We start from the raw sequence: 17,796 nt of genomic DNA, 5'->3' as shown, positions 1-17,796 counted from the left end.
ACACCTTGACTTGCGATTCCAGAAGCTGTGCCTCTACTTTTTCCCCTCTTATGTTCACAATCTCCTTTTCCCTGCATAAGAGCCTTCACCTCATTGGCTAGTTTCTGGGAATGAGACTGTAATTCTGCCACACAGGCTTCTTTCTCCTTTAACTGCTGCTGGAAACGTTGGGCTTCACCTTTCCAACTTTCACAGTCTGCACGTAATTCATCTACCACATTGCTCAAAGTGGTGAGCTCATACACAGTACTCAGTAATTTAGCCTCTCTTTCACTTTTCTCGTTGTCGCTGAGAGACAATGTCGTTTTCAGAGCGACATTCTGTTCCTGCGACTCCTGCAGGTCTATTTTTGTAACTCCCAAAGACTGAAGACTTTTTTCCAGCTGATTACGCAACTCCAACATATCAGCCATACTTTGCTTCTGCAAAGTCTGAATTTCACTTTCCTTTTCCATGAGGATGGTATCTTTCTCCATTATAGTCTCTCTGCGTTTTTGCAACTCGACCAAAAGAAGAGCAGTGGATTCTTCCCACTGTAACACATGAGACTTGAGTAGTTCATTCATTTCCTGCAAGTTTCTATGCTCCATTTTAAGCAATTCCAAGGCTTGTTCCTTTTCTTCCATTTTCCGTTGCAAGGCATCCAACTCAGCCCTGCACACATACTCGGTTTCCTCCAAACCGATGGCCTCCATTGGCTGCTGGCGTCTCTGTTTCCAGCCTGCCATGCTCTCTTGATGAGCCTTTTGTTGAGCTGCAAAGCTCCGTTGTTTCAGCATCTCCCCCATTTTGGGTTTACTTTTCATCTGAGCACACTGCGTCTCCATAGCAGTTTCATCAGTGTTGCTAGGGACAACAACCTTCCTCTTTAGTAGACTCTCTTTAGGCATGGATGGGGCTGGTTCAGACGGTAACATCCCCTCCATCCATAGAATCCGGTCTCTCATTTCATCTATCTTTGCATTCTTCAGGCGTTTTGAACGCCCCATCTTCAATAACTCCACAAACAAATTTTTCACAGTCCAGCAAAAATTTTTCAGACCACTGTCTCTTTAACACATGTAGTTTTTCTCTCTCTCTTGCAAGATCTCTTTTCCTGCACACACAGTTTGTGCAGTCACTTGCACCAGACACAACAAAGTTCATCAAATAATTTTGAGACCGCTGTCTCTTTAAAACACTTTTTTTTTTTTTTCTGTCAGGATCTTCTCTCCTGCACACATAGATTGTGCAATCTCATGCACCAGATAAAGTTCATCAAACATTTGCACTTCCTTGCAGGGATCTCTGCTTATGCCCACTGCATACCTCCACCATATGTAAGGGATTAGCTCGGTGGCGGGTGTGGATGACCCCTTTGGGGGTGCGTTTTCACAGAGAGATAGCCGAGCAGAGGTTGAAAACAAGACTGATTTATTCATGCAATTTACTTCACACAATTGCAAGCGTCAAAACAGCCAAAATAAAATAAAAGACAAAATAAATCCTTGCCTCTGTGGGCGGCTACCTTCTCACGCTGGAACCTACCTAAGAAGTCTTTCCAACCTACTGTTGGGCCGACACTGCTGATCCTACAGCAGACACTCAAATGTCCATTTGTTTGCTTTTCACACAGCACAAACATTGTCCATTGAACATGTCCCTTTGTTTCTTTCACATCAACACAGTTCATTTATAACAGGATCCTTTACTCTTCACACTCTTCACATGGAACACTTTGTCTTCTCACCTTTGAGACGTCTTCACTCGTGGTTACCCTCCTTAGCTTCACATCGCTGTAGGGGGTCTTCTCCCATGCTCACCAGCTTGTCGGGAGGCACACATCCGACTGTCCCCCTCTCCCAGCCCACACGGCGACAGGCGGCAGCAGTCCTTCTCCCATGCCCACACGGCGTCGGGAGGTACACGTATGTCTGTCCTCCTCTCCCAGCCTACACGGCGACAGGAGGCAGCACTCAATAGATTTTCTCTGGACAAATTATAGAGGCCTTGATCTCCTCATTCTGAACAGCTGAATGCTTTTCAACTTCCTGCTGGCTCTTTTTGCAGCCAACACCCTATAGTATCAGTGAACTTTTCAAAGCAGGTGGGAATGTGTCTCCTCTCAGTGACTACATTCCCAGATTTACCTGACTTCCTGTCACAGTATATACAGTGGGTACGGAAAGTATTCAGACCCCCTTAAATTTTTCACTCTTTGTTATATTGCAGCCATTTGCTAAAATCATTTAGGTTCATTCTTCTTCCTCATGAATGTACACATAGCACCCCATACTGACAGAAAAACACAGAATTGTTGACATTGTTGCAGATTTATTAAAAAAGAAAAACTGAAATATCACATGGTCCTAAGTATTCAGACCCTTTGCTCAGTATTTAGTAGAAGCCCCCTTTTGATCTAATACAGCCAGGAGTCTTTTTGGGAAAGATGCAACAAGTCTTTCACACCTGGATTTGGGGATCCTCTGCCATTCCTCCTTGCAGATCCTCTCCAGTTCTGTCAGGTTGGATGGTAAACGTTGGTGGACAGCCATTTTTAGGTCTCTCCAGAGATGCTCAATTGGGTTTAAGTCAGGGCTCTGGCTGGGCCATTCAAGAACAGTCACGGAGTTGTTGTGAAGTCACTCCTTCGTTATTTTAGCTGTGTGCTTAGGGTCATTGTCTTGTTGGAAGGTAAACCTTCGGCCCAGTCTGAGGTCCAGAGCACTCTGGAGAAGGTTTTTGTCCAGGATATCCCTGTACTTGGCCGCATTCATCTTTCCCTCGATTGCAACCAGTCGTCCTGTCCCTGCAGCTGAAAAACACCCCCACAGCATGATGCTGCCACCACCATGCTTCACTGTTGGGACTGTATTGGACAGGTGATGAGCAGTGCCTGGCTTTCTCCACACATACCGCTTAGAATGAAGGCCAAAAAGTTCTATTTTGGTCTCATCAGACCAGAGAATCTTATTTCTCACCATCTTGGAGTCCTTCAGGTGTTTTTTAGCAAACTCCATGCGGGCTTTCATGTGTCTTACACTGAGGAGAGGCTTCCGTCGAGCCACTCTGCCATAAAGCCCCGACTGGTGGAGGGCTGCAGTGATGGTTGACCTTCTACAACTTTCTCCCATCTCCTGACTGCATCTCTGGAGCTCAGCCACAGTGATCTTTGGGTTCTTCTTTACCTCTCTCACCAAGGCTCTTCTCCCCCGATAGCTCAGTTTGGCCGGACGGCCAGCTCTAGGAAGGGTTCTGGTCGTCCCAAACATCTTTCATTTGAGGATTATGGAGGCCACTGTGCTCTTAGGAACCTTAAGTGCAGCAGGAATCTTTTTGTAACCTTGGCCAGATCTGTGCCTTGCCACAATTCTGTCTCTGAGCTCTTCAGGCAGTTCCTTTGACCTCATGATTCTCATTTGCTCTGACATGCATTGTGATCTGGAAGGTCTTATATAGACAGGTGTGTGGCTTTCCTAATCAAGTCCAATCAGTATAATCAAACACAGCTGGACTCAAATGAAGGTGTAGAACCATCTCAAGGATGATCAGAAGAAATGGAAAGCACCTGAGTTAAATATATGAGTGTCACAGCAAAGGGTCTGAATACTTAGGACCATGTGATATTTCAGTTTTTCTTTTTTAATAAATCTGCAACAATGTCAACAATTCTGTGTTTTTCTGTCAGTATGGGGTGCTATCTGTACATTCATGAGGAAGAAGAATGAACCTAAATGATTTTAGCAAATGGCTGCAATATAACAAAGAGTGAAAAATTTAAGGGGGTCTGAATACTTTCCGTACCCACTGTATATATATATATATATATATATATATATATAGTGTATGGTTAGCATTAATTCAATAATGCAATAAATGGGCATGTACAGTAGCCATTCACTTCCCAGAAAGAAAGAGGGATAAAGAAAAAGGGGAGGGAAAGAAAATAGGTGAGAGAGAGAGAGAGAGAGAGAAAAAACAAAACGAGGAGTAACAGAAGGAATAAAAAGAGAGAATACATGGAACAGAGAGAAAAAGAGAGGGGAGTAAGGTGGGGAGGAAGAAATTAAAAGAGAGAGAAAGAATAAGAGATAGAAAGAACAAGAAAGACAGAGAGAGAGACACGAAAGAAGGGTAGAGAGGGGTAAAAGGGGAAAAAAAAGTAGAACGAAGAGAGTGGTACATCCTAAAATGTAACATATTAGTACTTAATACTGAACTAGTGGAAGGAACAAAGCGAGCGTTAAAAGCCTATGGATTAGGGGCACAAATGACTTGCCTTGCCCCGGGCGCTGACAACCCAGGCTACGCCCCTGGTTGCAGTCAGCTAGTCTGTGTGAGCATTTGCAGTAAGCTAGTCTGCCACAAGGTGGCTCTGTCCCAAAATAGTATAATAGGGTGTTAGGTCACCTTTTAGACAACACCTTTTTGTAGTGATGTAATGGGGAGTTAGTGCCCAGATAATTACCAGAAGGAGAGGAACCTTTTTAGAAGCCAAACACCCCACAGCTTTGTGGATGTAGTAAACTACTGCTAAGGGGCCCCAAACAGGGCTGAAACTCTGGGTTTAACACCCAGAAGAACCAGCTGTAGTCACACTGACCCGAATTACAGTCTTCAGTGGACTGTGAGCAGGTTTCAAAAGGCCTTTCAAGCCAGATAAAGTGTTCTCTGCCATGAGTACTAGTACACCTGGGAATGAGAGAGTAACATCAGGGAGCGTGCTCAGCTGGGCAGAGCTACAGTATAGTATGGGACATAGAGGAAAAAAAGAGAAACTGGTATATTACAGAAAGTACTTTGTTAATTTAGGTTTGATGGAAGCAGAATGCTGTGGAAACTAGTATACAGGAAGGTTGGGTCCCAACACTTTGGTGCTCCTAAGGAGAAGTAAGGGGAAGATGGCTTATTTCTTATGTGCTGGTGTTCCCCGCCTGAGTGACTGCTGCAGAGTGTTCACTCTTGTTTATGGCAATGTGTGCCGAAGATTTCTGTCAGTATGTTAAGGTGATGTCACATGTCACTGCCATCTTTGCAAGCTACAAAAAAGTGTGGACATTCCTTTATTTATGAATATAACAGCTCAGGGCCAAGTTGTGGGCTGGCCTATGGCCAGGAGTTGGGCACAATATGGTGAAGGCTCCTAACTACCAGCAGTGGGTAACTGTCTAACCCAAGAATAATGATTTACACATTTTGATGCAGGGCTCCTCCTCACTGCATGCATAGTACTGCTCAGTATCTGAAGTCTGGGTGGTCTGCATGGGAAAGGTATGTACTGAGGACTGAGGAGGGTACATTTCTGGCAGTATGAAATCTGTTTTTTTAATAGTGGGGGGGGGGGGGGGGGTTATGCTGGAGCAAAGTTTTGGTCTTTTTACAGGGAAGGGTGGAAATTATGAAGGGGAAGAAGAAAGGAGGGATTTATGCTTTAAAAATGTGTGCTTGTAAGGGGCCCTTTCACACATGCTATGGGTTATTATTGTTGGCACTGACACCAGCGATGGGAAATATTTTACTCCCACAATCTTTTCAGTGTTTCCCCGGGTTCTTTTTTGCCTGCATCATAACAAAGCCTAGGGGGAAAGGTGACACACTACAAGTGCGGTCAGAGCATATTGGACCCAGAAAGGATTATCAAGAGAAGTTGGTTACCACTGACAAGGAGAAGGAAGCAGAACTAAATGTATCCTTCTCCTCAGTTTTTACAAAGGAAAAGGAGGGGTATAGTAAGACTGTATCCTTAGTAACACATCACTCAATGTATCCTTGTGGCTAACAGAAGTCTGTGTCCGAAAAAGACTAAGACCCCGTTCACACTGGGGCGACGCTACTTGCCGGGGCGACCTCACAGGTCACGGTGCGCAGCTCGCACCACGACCTCGGAGCGGCCGGCACGGACTTCATATCATTGAAGTCAATGCAGGTCGCTCCGGGTCGCCCCAAAGAAGCTCCGGACCCTTTTTCTAAATCGGAGCGACTTGTGTCGCTTCTATTAGAACGGGTCCACAGCTTCTCTATGGCAGGCGACCTGTCAGGCGACCAGGTCGCCTGACAGGTCGCCCCAGTGTGAACAGGCTCTTAAACTTAACACAAATAAATCTTCAGGACCAGGGACCAGGTGGCTTACATCCAAGAGTTCTCAAAGGATCTAGTCAAGTAATAGCCTGACCGTTATTCTTAATTTTTATGGACAACTTAGTGACCGGAATGGTACCAGCTGATTGGAGAAAAGCCAACATGGTACCAATATTTAAAAAAGGGGAGAAATACAGTATATACCTAGGAACTACAGGTCAGTCAGTCTAACAGCAATAGTATGTGAACTATTTGTAGGAGATAAGGTACTATATTCAGGAATTTGCTGATAAAATATTATCATTAATAGGAATCAGCATACATTTATGAAAGATTGTTTTTACCAGACCAATCTGTTAACATTCTACAAGCAAGTGACCTGCCATCTAGATAAAGGATGGCCTGTGGATCTGGTGTATCTGAATTTTGCAAAAGCATTTAATACAGCTCCCTATAAATGCTTAATTTATAAATTGAGGTCTGTTGGCATGAACCTAAGGTTATGTACCTGGTTAGAAAACTGGTAACAGGGGCGAGTCCAAAGGGTTGTGATAAATATTGTGTACTCAGACCTATTCTGTTTAAATGATTCATACATATTATAGAGGTTAGCATAAATAGCTCAGTTGCAATGTTTGATGAGGATACAAAACTAAGTAGGGCAATAACTTTGCAGCAGGATATAGAAGCTTTACAAGAATGTTATGGTATGGTATGTAATAAAATAAGGGGGTGGGCATCTACATGGCAAATTAGGTGTAATGTTGAAAAATGGAAAGCAATTCACTTGGAGGCTAAAAATATAAACACAAGTTGCTCGCTAGGGGGAAAACCTTTGGGGGGGATCCAGGATGGAAAAATATAATATCTTAGGGTTCTTGTAGCTCGCATGCTTCGAAATGGCATGCAATACCAAGCTGCAGCAAGCAAAGCAAGCAGAATATTAGAATGCATTAAAAATGGTATTAACTGAAGGTATCTACCACTTTATAAAACTCTGGTCCATCTTGGGTAGTCCTGTTCTGGTCACCAGTCCTCAGGAAGAATGTGCTAGAACTGGGGAGAGTCCAGAGAAGGGCAACAAAACTTAGAAGGATTTGTGTGGGACAAGTAAGAGCACCAAGGCGAGTTGACCTCTAAAAATAACAAAATATCCAATAAAGTCCAATTAATGAAAGTCAATACACTTGGGTAAGCTGTCCAGGAGCAGAAGCAGGCTTTCTATAAACAAACAAGAGAAAAAATGGAAAGCCCCTCTAAGTGCAGTAAGAACTATGTTTCTTAAAACCCACCAAAGGGCCACTCACATTTAAAAAACAGTATTCAAGCTCATCAAGACCGCTGTTATTGGTACATGTCATCCTCACTAAGTCTGCACTTTGAGGTCTTCAGGCAGCAGCCCACATGAGGATCACCATCGTGAAACGAATCGGAGCAGAGTGATGTCACTGAGCGGGGAGGGGCAACGAGTTTTGTGGCATGCACACTCCTTTGTCAAGTTCCACTCTGTGACATCACTCTGCTCCCATTGTGTTTCACGGTGGCTCCGGAAGGGAAGACGCAGATGATCCCCATATGACATGTACCGATAACAGCGGTCATGATTTTAAGTGTGCCTATTTTCCCAATTCAGGAAATCTCACACCCTGAATAATGTTGGATTTCAGCAGAAAAGTTTACTTTATAATAGGAGATGGAACTTAAAAGAGTCAGGTCAGACCAGAACTTAAAAGGGTCAGTGCCTGGGCATGAGGTGTGAGTTGGACAGATTAGTGAGCATTAAAATAATGTCATCTGCAAATAGGATGATGACATGAGGACGAGTATGAAATCAAAGCCAGAGAATTCTGGTTGGGACTGAATAGCCTCAGCTAAGGGTTCTATAATTAAGTAAAAATAGAGGGGGATAAAGGGCATCCCTGTCACGTCTCATTCGTAATGGAGAAGGATTTGGAGAGAAGGCTGGAGGAATAGACTCTTGCAGGGGGAGTAGCCTGTCAAGTTGCCTGTCAAGTTCATAGTGTTTGCAGTTTTTATCAACCGGAAGAAAAAACAAAAGCCCTGGCTTCACTGTTCCCAATGTTGAGAATGGATCCCCAGAAGCCTCTTTATTAACAGGATCTTGGAACAGACATTTTTGAAGTGTAAGTAAAGTAAAAACTTTTTTTAAGGTTTTCGATAGAGTGGAGAGAGATTAGAACACGTGTCAGTTTTTATTGCTGTCTATGTCCGCATTAGGAAGATTCGCCCTCTCCATTTGTACTGTCTACAGTTGTCATGAAAAGTGAAATGGAAATAAAATCTCAAATTTTGGATTGACACCAGAACAGTAATATAGGGGAAATATTCCATTGGGGACACTTTTTCGGGTGCCCCTGGTGACTCAATTGAATTCCCTGCCTTTGGATTTCCTTTCAATTCTCGTTTTGGCTATATGAGTAGAAGTGAGAAATCTCCCCAATGGGATACAGATGGCAAAAAAAAAAAACGACAGCAGTTATAAACCCTCACCTACTCTATCCAAATGAAAAAAAAAGTTTGCTTTTAGTTTTACCTAAAGTCTGGTGATTCCATCATGCCTATAGGAAGACACATACTAATAAAAGCTCTTCCAACATGCAAACCCTCACCTTGCCTGTTCTCAGTAGCACAACCTTCCACTTACCCTTCTATTTGCATTAATGGTATGATAACACAACTGTTTATGTTAGTTTTGGAGAGACTTCTATCTAATTTGAATTCTTTCCCTTTTTTACTCTGTCCAAAACAAAACATTTGAGCATTCTGATTAAGGTTTCTGCTCTACATAGAAAGGTCAGGGAATCAGTATGAGAGACCAGGCCCAGTCATGAGGGACCCCTTTACTAAGGTGACCAGACCTCCCAGGACTGAGGACACTCCCCCTGGACCAAGCCTGTCCCCGGTTTTGTTCCCAGAAATGGAAAGATTGGGAAGGCAAGGACTTTAATGGCACGAAAGTATTAAAAAATCAATTTTATTTATAAATTCTTATAAAAGCAAGGAGGGGTTTCTTTGTACTATAAAGTGTAAACATTTAGCCTTAAATAAGGCACAGACTAATTCACTGTAACAGTAGAATTAATAGATGTTTGATACAGAATAAAAACTATACACAAACAAAACTCATAATAGTAGAGTACGGATAGATACATCACATCAAGAGGATCTGATGAAGGGTGACAGAAGATGAGACTGCCGTCCAACAAGATCGATTGATGCTGTATTCAAATATTCACATTGTTAATATTCACATTGCTCATTTGTTCCTGGATAGGGTTGCCACCTGTCAGGTATTGCCCCGGACAGGCCAGGTTTAGACACCCTTACCTGGGTCTCTGTCCGCTGTGACCCAGACACAATATACTTCCAGTCCCATCCATCTAGTAAATATGTCCAGCTCTCCACTCAATGAGATTCCTGTCAGCTGCGCCTCTCTGCCTTCCCTGTCTGGTGCCTCTCTCACCCCCTGGTGCCACTGCCACCACCACGATGATCTCCTTTGCAGTCATTGTTTGCTGTCCTAGCAACCAATGACATGCTTTTTTTGCCATTCGCACTGCATGGTGGGAGGTAAATAACCCTAGAGCAGCTCCACCTCCCAGCTTTGCCCCCCAGCTTGGCTCTTACACTTCCATCCTTGGTTGCAGTAGCTCCCAGGTCCCGCTGGTAAGGCAATCTGAATGGATATGTTAAAAAGGAAAAGGGACGCTGATATAAGGGGGGTCTCTCTGATCTCTGGAGGTCTCTAAGTAAGGGGGTGGGTGGAGGGGGCACTGATATAAGGGGACATCATTGGAAAAATGTGTAATCAAGCACCTTGGATGTCACCCTTGGATAGAAAATAGGACAATCTGCATAAAAAATCAATCTACATATAACTAGGGTTATCGGAAAATGCAGCTGGTTGCCTGAAGATATACTACATATATATGAGGACAAGAGAAAAAAGCTACCGCAAATTCTATTTAGACCCAAATATAGCAGAAATAACTCTTTAGATGAACCAAATAATCAAAATATGATGCTTTAAAGTGCCAGTGCAAAGTATGATATTCTCTCTATATTTGATGTGGAAAATATGCTAGGACCTAAATAGAAAAAAAAATTTTACCAACTGGTTGACCCAGTTTGATAAAGTGCAAAAAAAAAAAAAAAAAATTGGAAACAGTCCTGCACGCTGGAAAATGCATGCTAAAGTGCAAAAAGGCGTGTATTAAAGTGCAAACATATATTGTAAACTAAAATCATATAGTGGTTAGCTTCCACTGACATATATTATATAAATATATGTAATATATATGTATATAAATATATATGTATATAAAAAGTCAATCAGAGGTGCCAGTGGGAGATCAACACTGGAACACAGACTTTGGGGTTAAACCGTTCGATTTTTTTATCTCATAGACGAAATGGTAGAAATAACGTACATATCATACAATTACTCCATAAACACATACAACATACACTGCATATAACATTTGAGTAAAATATACTTATAAAATAGTTATAAATTAAATAGCTTATAAAATAGTAAAAAAAAAATAAAAATATGTCCCCGGATTTCATTTTAACCACTTTAGGACCGGAGGATTTTCCTGCTTTACGTCCAGGCCACTTTTTGCGATTCGGCACTGTGCGACTTTAACTGACAATTGCGCGGTCATGCAAGGTTGTACCCAAACTAAATTTGCATCCTTTTTTTACCACAAACAGAGCTTTCTTTTGGTTGTATTTGATCACCTCTGCGCTTTTCATTTTTTGTGATATTAATAAAAAAAAGCGACAATTTTAACAAAAAAATAACAATATTTTTCTACTTTGACAGTTAAAAAATATCCAATATATTCAATTTTTGTCATATATTTAGGCCAAAATGTATTTAGCTACATGTCTTTGACAAAAAAATTCTCAATAAGCGTAAGACCGGAAGATTTTACCCCATTCCTGACCAGGCCATATTTTGCGATTTGGCACTGCGTTATTTTAACGGACAATTGCGCGGTCGTGCGATGCTGTACCCAAATTAAATTTATGTCCTTTTTTCCCCACAAATAGAGCTTTCTTTTAGTGGTATTTGATCACTTGTCCGATTTTTACTTTTTGCGCTATAAACAAAAAAAAAACTACAATTTTGAAAAAATTATATTTTTTACATTTCTTTTTATATGAAATTCCCCCCTCCCCCCCAAAATGCAAAAATCTAAATTTTTTAACATTTTAGGCCAATTTTTTTTCTGCTACGTATGATTGGTAAAAAAAATCGCAATAAGCGAATTTTGATTGGTTTGCGCAAAAGTTATCGCAGCTACTAACTACGGGAAATTTATGTAATTTTTATTGTTTTTTTTAACTAGTAATGGCGGCGATCTGCGTTTTTTTTTTTTGCGGGACTGCGACATTGCGGTGGACAGATCGGACCCTTGACTGACATTTTTGGGGATACCAGTGACATTACTACAGTAATTAGTGCTATAAATATGCACTGTTACTGTTAAAATGACACTGGCAGGGAAGGGGTTAACTTTTATTGGTGATCAAGGGGTTAATGTTTGCCTGGTGCTTACTGATGTGTGTGGGGGGAGGGGACTGTGTGACACAGGCACAGATCGCAGGTTCAGCTATGCTGAATCCTGTAATCTGTCCCTGCCTGTCACTTAGGAGATCCGCCCGCTTTGTTTACACAAGCGGGCGGATCTCCACACTCGATCCCCGACGATCGGGGAAGAGCGGCGGTGATCACCGCCGCTCCTCCCCTGGCCCGACTCCCGCGGTGACTGAATATAGCGGGAGCTAGCCTCCCGCGGCGCGCGCACGTCGCTCACATGGGGAGGAGTCCAGCGACGTAGACCTACGCCGCTGGACGATATGAACCACTTTGCCGCAGTACGCTCCATGTGAGTGGTCGGCAAGTGGTTATAAAGCTGATCACCTTATTCTTTACTACAGTCTTGCAGAACACTTAGAGAGGCTTTCCTCTTACCAATATTTATCCAGTAGGCCCTACACAGAATACACAGGGAATTGTTTGCTAACATCAATACATTGCCAGGGCAAAAGCAATGACGACTGTCTTCTAAAATAGAAATACAGAGTTTATTTATTTTTTGTTGCTTGGAGATGACAAAGTGTTAAATTTTTGGTCTCCATCAGCTAGCTATATGATAGTTGAGTCCTTACAGTAGGATTGATTGTCTATCTGTAACAGTTACTGTATGCTTGCTCTGTATACTGAAAATGGGTTACTATTGCATTCTTCATCTAACCCCCGTGACTGTGCAGGAAGACATTTCTCCACTGCTGCTGCATTATTAAACACCTCTTCCCCCCCACAGGGTCAAGGGAGTAATCTTTGGAGCTGCTTTGCATCTCTGTGATCACTCTTTTCTGTTTTCCTACTGCAAAATGAGTAAATGTTTTCACACAAGATTTGCACAGCCTTTACCCACAAATTTATACATTTTTCTAATTGAATTCAACTGGAAAAATTAGTAAAAGAAATTCATAGTAAAAGGTGTTTTAATTTTAAATGAAAATTAATCAACAAACCACTAAGTTTATTTATAAATGTTAAGTGTATTTTAAAATTTGGACAAATACTTGAGTTTGATTTGACATTAGGTTTGTGCAATTCCTTCACAGCAGAGCTCAGATTTAAACAGGAAGAAGCAAGATAAGGAGCCACTCAGTTGTTGTGTAGTGATGTGCATGTACTAACAATGGGTGTTCTGATAGGAGGACAGAGCAGAGTAAAAGAGAAATTAATGTATCAGTCTAGCACTGCTCAGTGGTGTATTTTGGCTTTGAGCTGCCCTAGGCAAGACTAAAATTGGGCGCCCCCTCACCCTCCTTTGTTGTAAATTTGCCCCACCCCTTCCTGTTTAGCGGATGTGACTCCCTCCAAAATTGAAGGGCTACAAGTCCCAGCGAGAACCCCTGAGATCTCATGAGAGGGGAGGTCAGAGGGGGTAGAAGAGAGAGAGGGGGGTGGTTAAGGGAGGGTGAGGGAGGATGAGAGAGGGAGAAGGTGGTAGGAGAGAGAGAGAGGGTGGTGGGAGAGAGAGGGTGTTGGGAGAGAGAGAGAGAGAGGGTGTTGGGAGATATATATATATATATATATATATATATATATATATATATATATATATATATATAGAGAGAGAGAGAGAGAGAGGGGTGAGAGAGAGAGAGAGGGTGTGGGAAAGAGAGAGGAGGGATGAGAGAAGGAGTGAGGAGGAGCTGAGAGAAGGTTAGAGAGAGAGAGAGAAAGAGAGAGAGAGAGAGAGAGGAAGGGATGAGAGAGGGAGAGGGGGGTGAGAGAGAGGGAGAGGGGGTGAAAGAGAGGGAGAGGGGTAGGGATAGATAGAGGGGGGGAATAGAGAGAGAGAGCACGAGAGGTGAGAGAAAGAGAGGGGGTGGGGGAAAGAGTGAGAGGGGGTGGTGGGAGAGAGAAAGGAGGGTGGGAGAGAGAGGAAGAGTGGATTGGAGAGAGAGGGAGAGAGGGGTGGGAGAGATAGAGAGGGGGTGGGAGACGGTGTGACATCATTGGTTGCTAGACGCCAGGCGGCTCTAGCAACCAGTGGCTAAAAGAGTCTCAGATGGAGGCGGGGGTGGCTATTTTGCTGCCCCCCTGCAAAGTGCCGCCCTAGGCCTGGGCCTTGTTGGCCTAGGCCAAAATACAGCACTGGCGCTGCTCACTTTTTAGTCACAGGCTGGGGGGCAAAACAATACCTTTAGACTGACTGAACAAAAATAAGGGGGAAAGAAAAAGGACAGTAACCCCCAAGGGTAGTAGGACTTTGCAGGCATCCACTGAATCATCTCACAAAAAACTTACAATCTTAAATAATATAAATACAAACAAAATTTATTGATAATAATTTACATAAAAACCATCACAGAGATGAATATGCACAACAGTGCAACAGTATGCTCCTAAGCCAAAAGAACCCATATGTGGTCCAACAAATAACAGGGTCTGTATCTGAGGACCATAAATATGGTCAACCTCCTGTGCCCGGATCAACAGGGTTCTAATGTGCAAGTATAACCTTTAGACTGTTTGTCAATGTATATAGCAGAGCTTTATAAGTCTCAGAAATAAATTGTTGTGCTCTACTCTAGTTAGGCTGCTAGGTACACATTTAGGGTTTTTTTTTTTTTTTTTTGCTCCGCTGTAGTGAGTTGAACAGTGATTGGTTGTGTTGGTCTGTTCAGGGTTTCCTGAGCTAGGAATTTGGTTACTTCCACCTGCCTCTGAAAGAAGTTTCCAGAGCATAGGGCTGGGAGATTCAAAGATCAGCTGAATATTTATAATGCCCCAGCCAATCCCTAAAAAGAGGCTTCCAGGAGGTGGCTGAGGAGGTGATTAATATACAGGAGGCCTGAGCAGATTGTTCTTTTCCTCTAATAAGGGTACCAGGTTTTCTTGGGGTTGCAGTGCCTACAGGCAGCTCCCCCTAAGACAAGAAGCTGCAGACTAGGCCTCAGGGGCTGTTGGGCTGAGGGTCTGTGGAAGATTGCCTGAGGATTACATTTGATGAAGGGCATTTCAATGGAGTCCAGGGTCAGGAGAAGGTTCTTGGTACCTCCCTCACCAAGGATCTACTTACAGATGCTGGGTGGCAGACAGGTCCTGGGACACTGTGAGTAAAGACCTTGCCAGGGACTGTTAGCTGTGCAAGTGCCAAAAGGGAACTAAGTGCCAGAGGTTGCTATATGGACTGCTGTGGTAGGGTCCTCCTATTGTTGCTAATGATCTTTTTAGAGTATCCTGAGACCCTAAACCCCTCTCCTGTAATAGTTATTCAGCTTTAATATTAAAAAGATGAGCTTGGGATAGTGATTGAGTGACTGACAGCCTCTCAACTACTGTGGGTGACTTAGATACATTCTTAGCAGCCCCTTCAGCAGAAAACGCTACTTGTAGAGGCTTGTCTGGGATTTCCCTGTGATATATGCTGCTGTCACCTTTAGCAACCGACAGAAGATGTGGGGTGTTTATATGGACTGTCTTGCTTGAGCATAACAGGAGAAGCTTGCTACCGTACTTGTCGGTTGCAGGAAGTAACGTTTGTCTGAGAAACAGCTGTCAGTTGTGGGTGCATTTTCGGCTTGGCAGTAAAGAATTTACTGTGCCGCATGAGGAGCTTGGTCTACAGCTTGGTCTACATTAATACTGCCAATACAGCCAAGAAAGAAAAACAGAGCCACAAACTACAAGTAGGGGTGTGTCTGAATCTGTGTATGAGAAGTGATGTAGCAATATGGGGCACTTTGGATTCTTTGGCAGCCAGGTGGTAGTGAGGTTTAGGGCACTGTGACCCCTGGACCTCTGGCATGGATAGTTGAGTTGCATAAATGACTTACTGGTGTGCATCGGGTACATCACGGGTACTTTGTGCTAAGCACGATGAAGAAATCTGAGCATCTGTGCCTAATCTATGGAAAGCCTACAGCCGTTATTAAAATTTTGGAGATTGGTTGTCCCACTGCAGCAAGGCATGAGACTTCATGCTCCTCCATCACCCTTGCTTCATTTGAATGTGCCTTCAGGGCCAGGACTAGAGGCTGTGGAGCATGTTTGCATAAGGGGAAGGAGGGTTTTTCCTGGAGGAGCCAGTATCTTCTGCTCTTTCCTCTGCCTGTGTCTTGGAGCAACTGATGCCTGCTGCATTGAAAGGTGAGACCTCTGGGGTTACTAATGGAGGGGCTCAGATCTAGGGTCACCCAAATTAGAGCCAGTGGGGACTATCTGTAGAGAAGCACCCCTTCATGTGGACATTGCCTGTTTCCTATTGGACCTTGGTCCTGAGGGCCAACAGAGTGCTGTGTCATGGTGCACTTGTTTGAGCCTGTTGGACTTTGGGGTACAGAGCCAGTGTGAATTAAAAATGTGGTGGTAGTGATTTGGACTATGCTTGCTACTTGACTGGTTGTGGATTGTTGTCTGGTTCAGATGGACTGTGTTTCTGTTTTCTTGCAGGACCACTGGGGCCATCCACATGTCAAGTGTTGTGGTGGTGATCCTAACTAGAGTTGAGTGAACACCTGGATGTTCGGGTTTGGCCGAATTTGGAAAAAAAAGTCTGGGTTCGTGACCCGGACTTAACCCAAACTTTGTCCCAATCCCGAACCCCATTGAAGTCAATGGAGACCCAAACTTTTGAGCGCTAAAATGCCTCTAAAACACACATGGAACGGGTTAGAGGGCTGCAAATGGCAGCAAAATCATCTTAAGAGCATGGCAAGTGCTCTGCGAACAAATGTGGATAGGGAAATAACTTAAAAGAACAGAAAAAACAGAAAAATAACAAATAATCATCTTGAATGATGCAGGAGGAGGACGAGGCCCATATAGAGTAGGAGGTTGAGGTGGCGGAGGATATGTCGGTTGATATGGCGGTGTAGGTGAAAGTGGCAGCGGCAGTGGAGGAGGAGGACGAGGTAGCCAACGCTGGTTTTGGTTTTTAATAAAAAAATTTTTTACATTCGGGTACACCCCAAAAGAGTAAGAAAGATCAAATCCAGCAATGGCTGGGTAAGGCCGGTATACATGACTATTCTGCACAAGGTACGGACAAGTCCTGTGGGATCCATGCCTGGTTCATTTTAATGAACGTGAGCTTGTCCACATTGGCTCTGGACAGGCAGCTGCGCTTGTCTGTGATAACGTCCCCAGCCATGCTAAATACCCGTTCAGATAATACACTGGCTGCAGGACAGGCCAGCACCTCCAAGGCGTAAAGGGAAAGCTCAGGTCATGTGCCCAACTTGGAGACCCGGAAGTTGAAGGGGGCAGACCCATCATTCAGTACGTCTAGGCGTGTGCACACATAGTGCTCCACCATGTTAGTGAAATGCTGCCTCCTGCTAAGACATTCCATATCAGCTGCTGGTGCTGCTGCTTGCTTTTGCGTGCTGACAAAGCTTTTTCACATGTCGGCCATGCTAACCCTGCCTTCTGAGGTGCTGATGGTGCCCTGGCAGCGTTGACGACCTCTTCCTCCTCCTCCCCTGCCTTGGCCTTGTGCTTCCACTGTGCCCCCGCTGTCAGGTGGGAATTCCACCAGCAGCGCGTCTACCAGCTTGCACTTGTACTCACGTGGATCTTCCGATCACGCTCCAGTGAGGGAATTAAGAATGGTACATTGTCCTTGTAACGGGGATCCAGCAGGGTGGCCACCCAGTAATCAGCACAAGTTACTATGTGGGAAACTCGGCCGTCGTTGCGGAGCCACTCCAGCATGTAATCGCTCATGTGTGCCAGGCTGCCCAGAGGCAATGAAAAGCTGTCCTCTGTGGGAGGTGTATCCTCTGTGTCCTCCGTATCCCCCCAGCCACACACCAGTGATGGCCATGAGCTGGCCTGGGTGCCACCCTGCTGTGAACATGGTTCCATATCCTCCTCCATCTCCTCCTCCTCTTCCTCGTTATTCTCCAGAACTGTGCCACTGCTGGACAATTGTGTCCCTGGCGTCTGTGTGTGCAGGAACCCACCCTCGGAGCCACTTGCGAATGACTGCCCTGATAGCCTTGGAAATGTTACCTCTTCATCCTCCTCCTCCCCATCCTGTGCCACATCCTCTTCCATCATCGCCCGAAGTGTTTTTTCAAGAAGACTTAGAAGTGGGATAGTTAAGCCGAGAACAGCGTCATAGGCACTGGCCATGTTGGTGGAGTACTCGAAACAGCGCAACAAGGCACACAGGTCTCGCA

The sequence above is a fragment of the Pelophylax lessonae genome (assembly GCF_965119305.1).
Source record: "Pelophylax lessonae genome assembly, chromosome: 12".
In the NCBI taxonomy this organism is placed as follows: domain Eukaryota; kingdom Metazoa; phylum Chordata; class Amphibia; order Anura; family Ranidae; genus Pelophylax; species Pelophylax lessonae.
Note: the sequence above shows the minus strand (reverse complement) of the source record.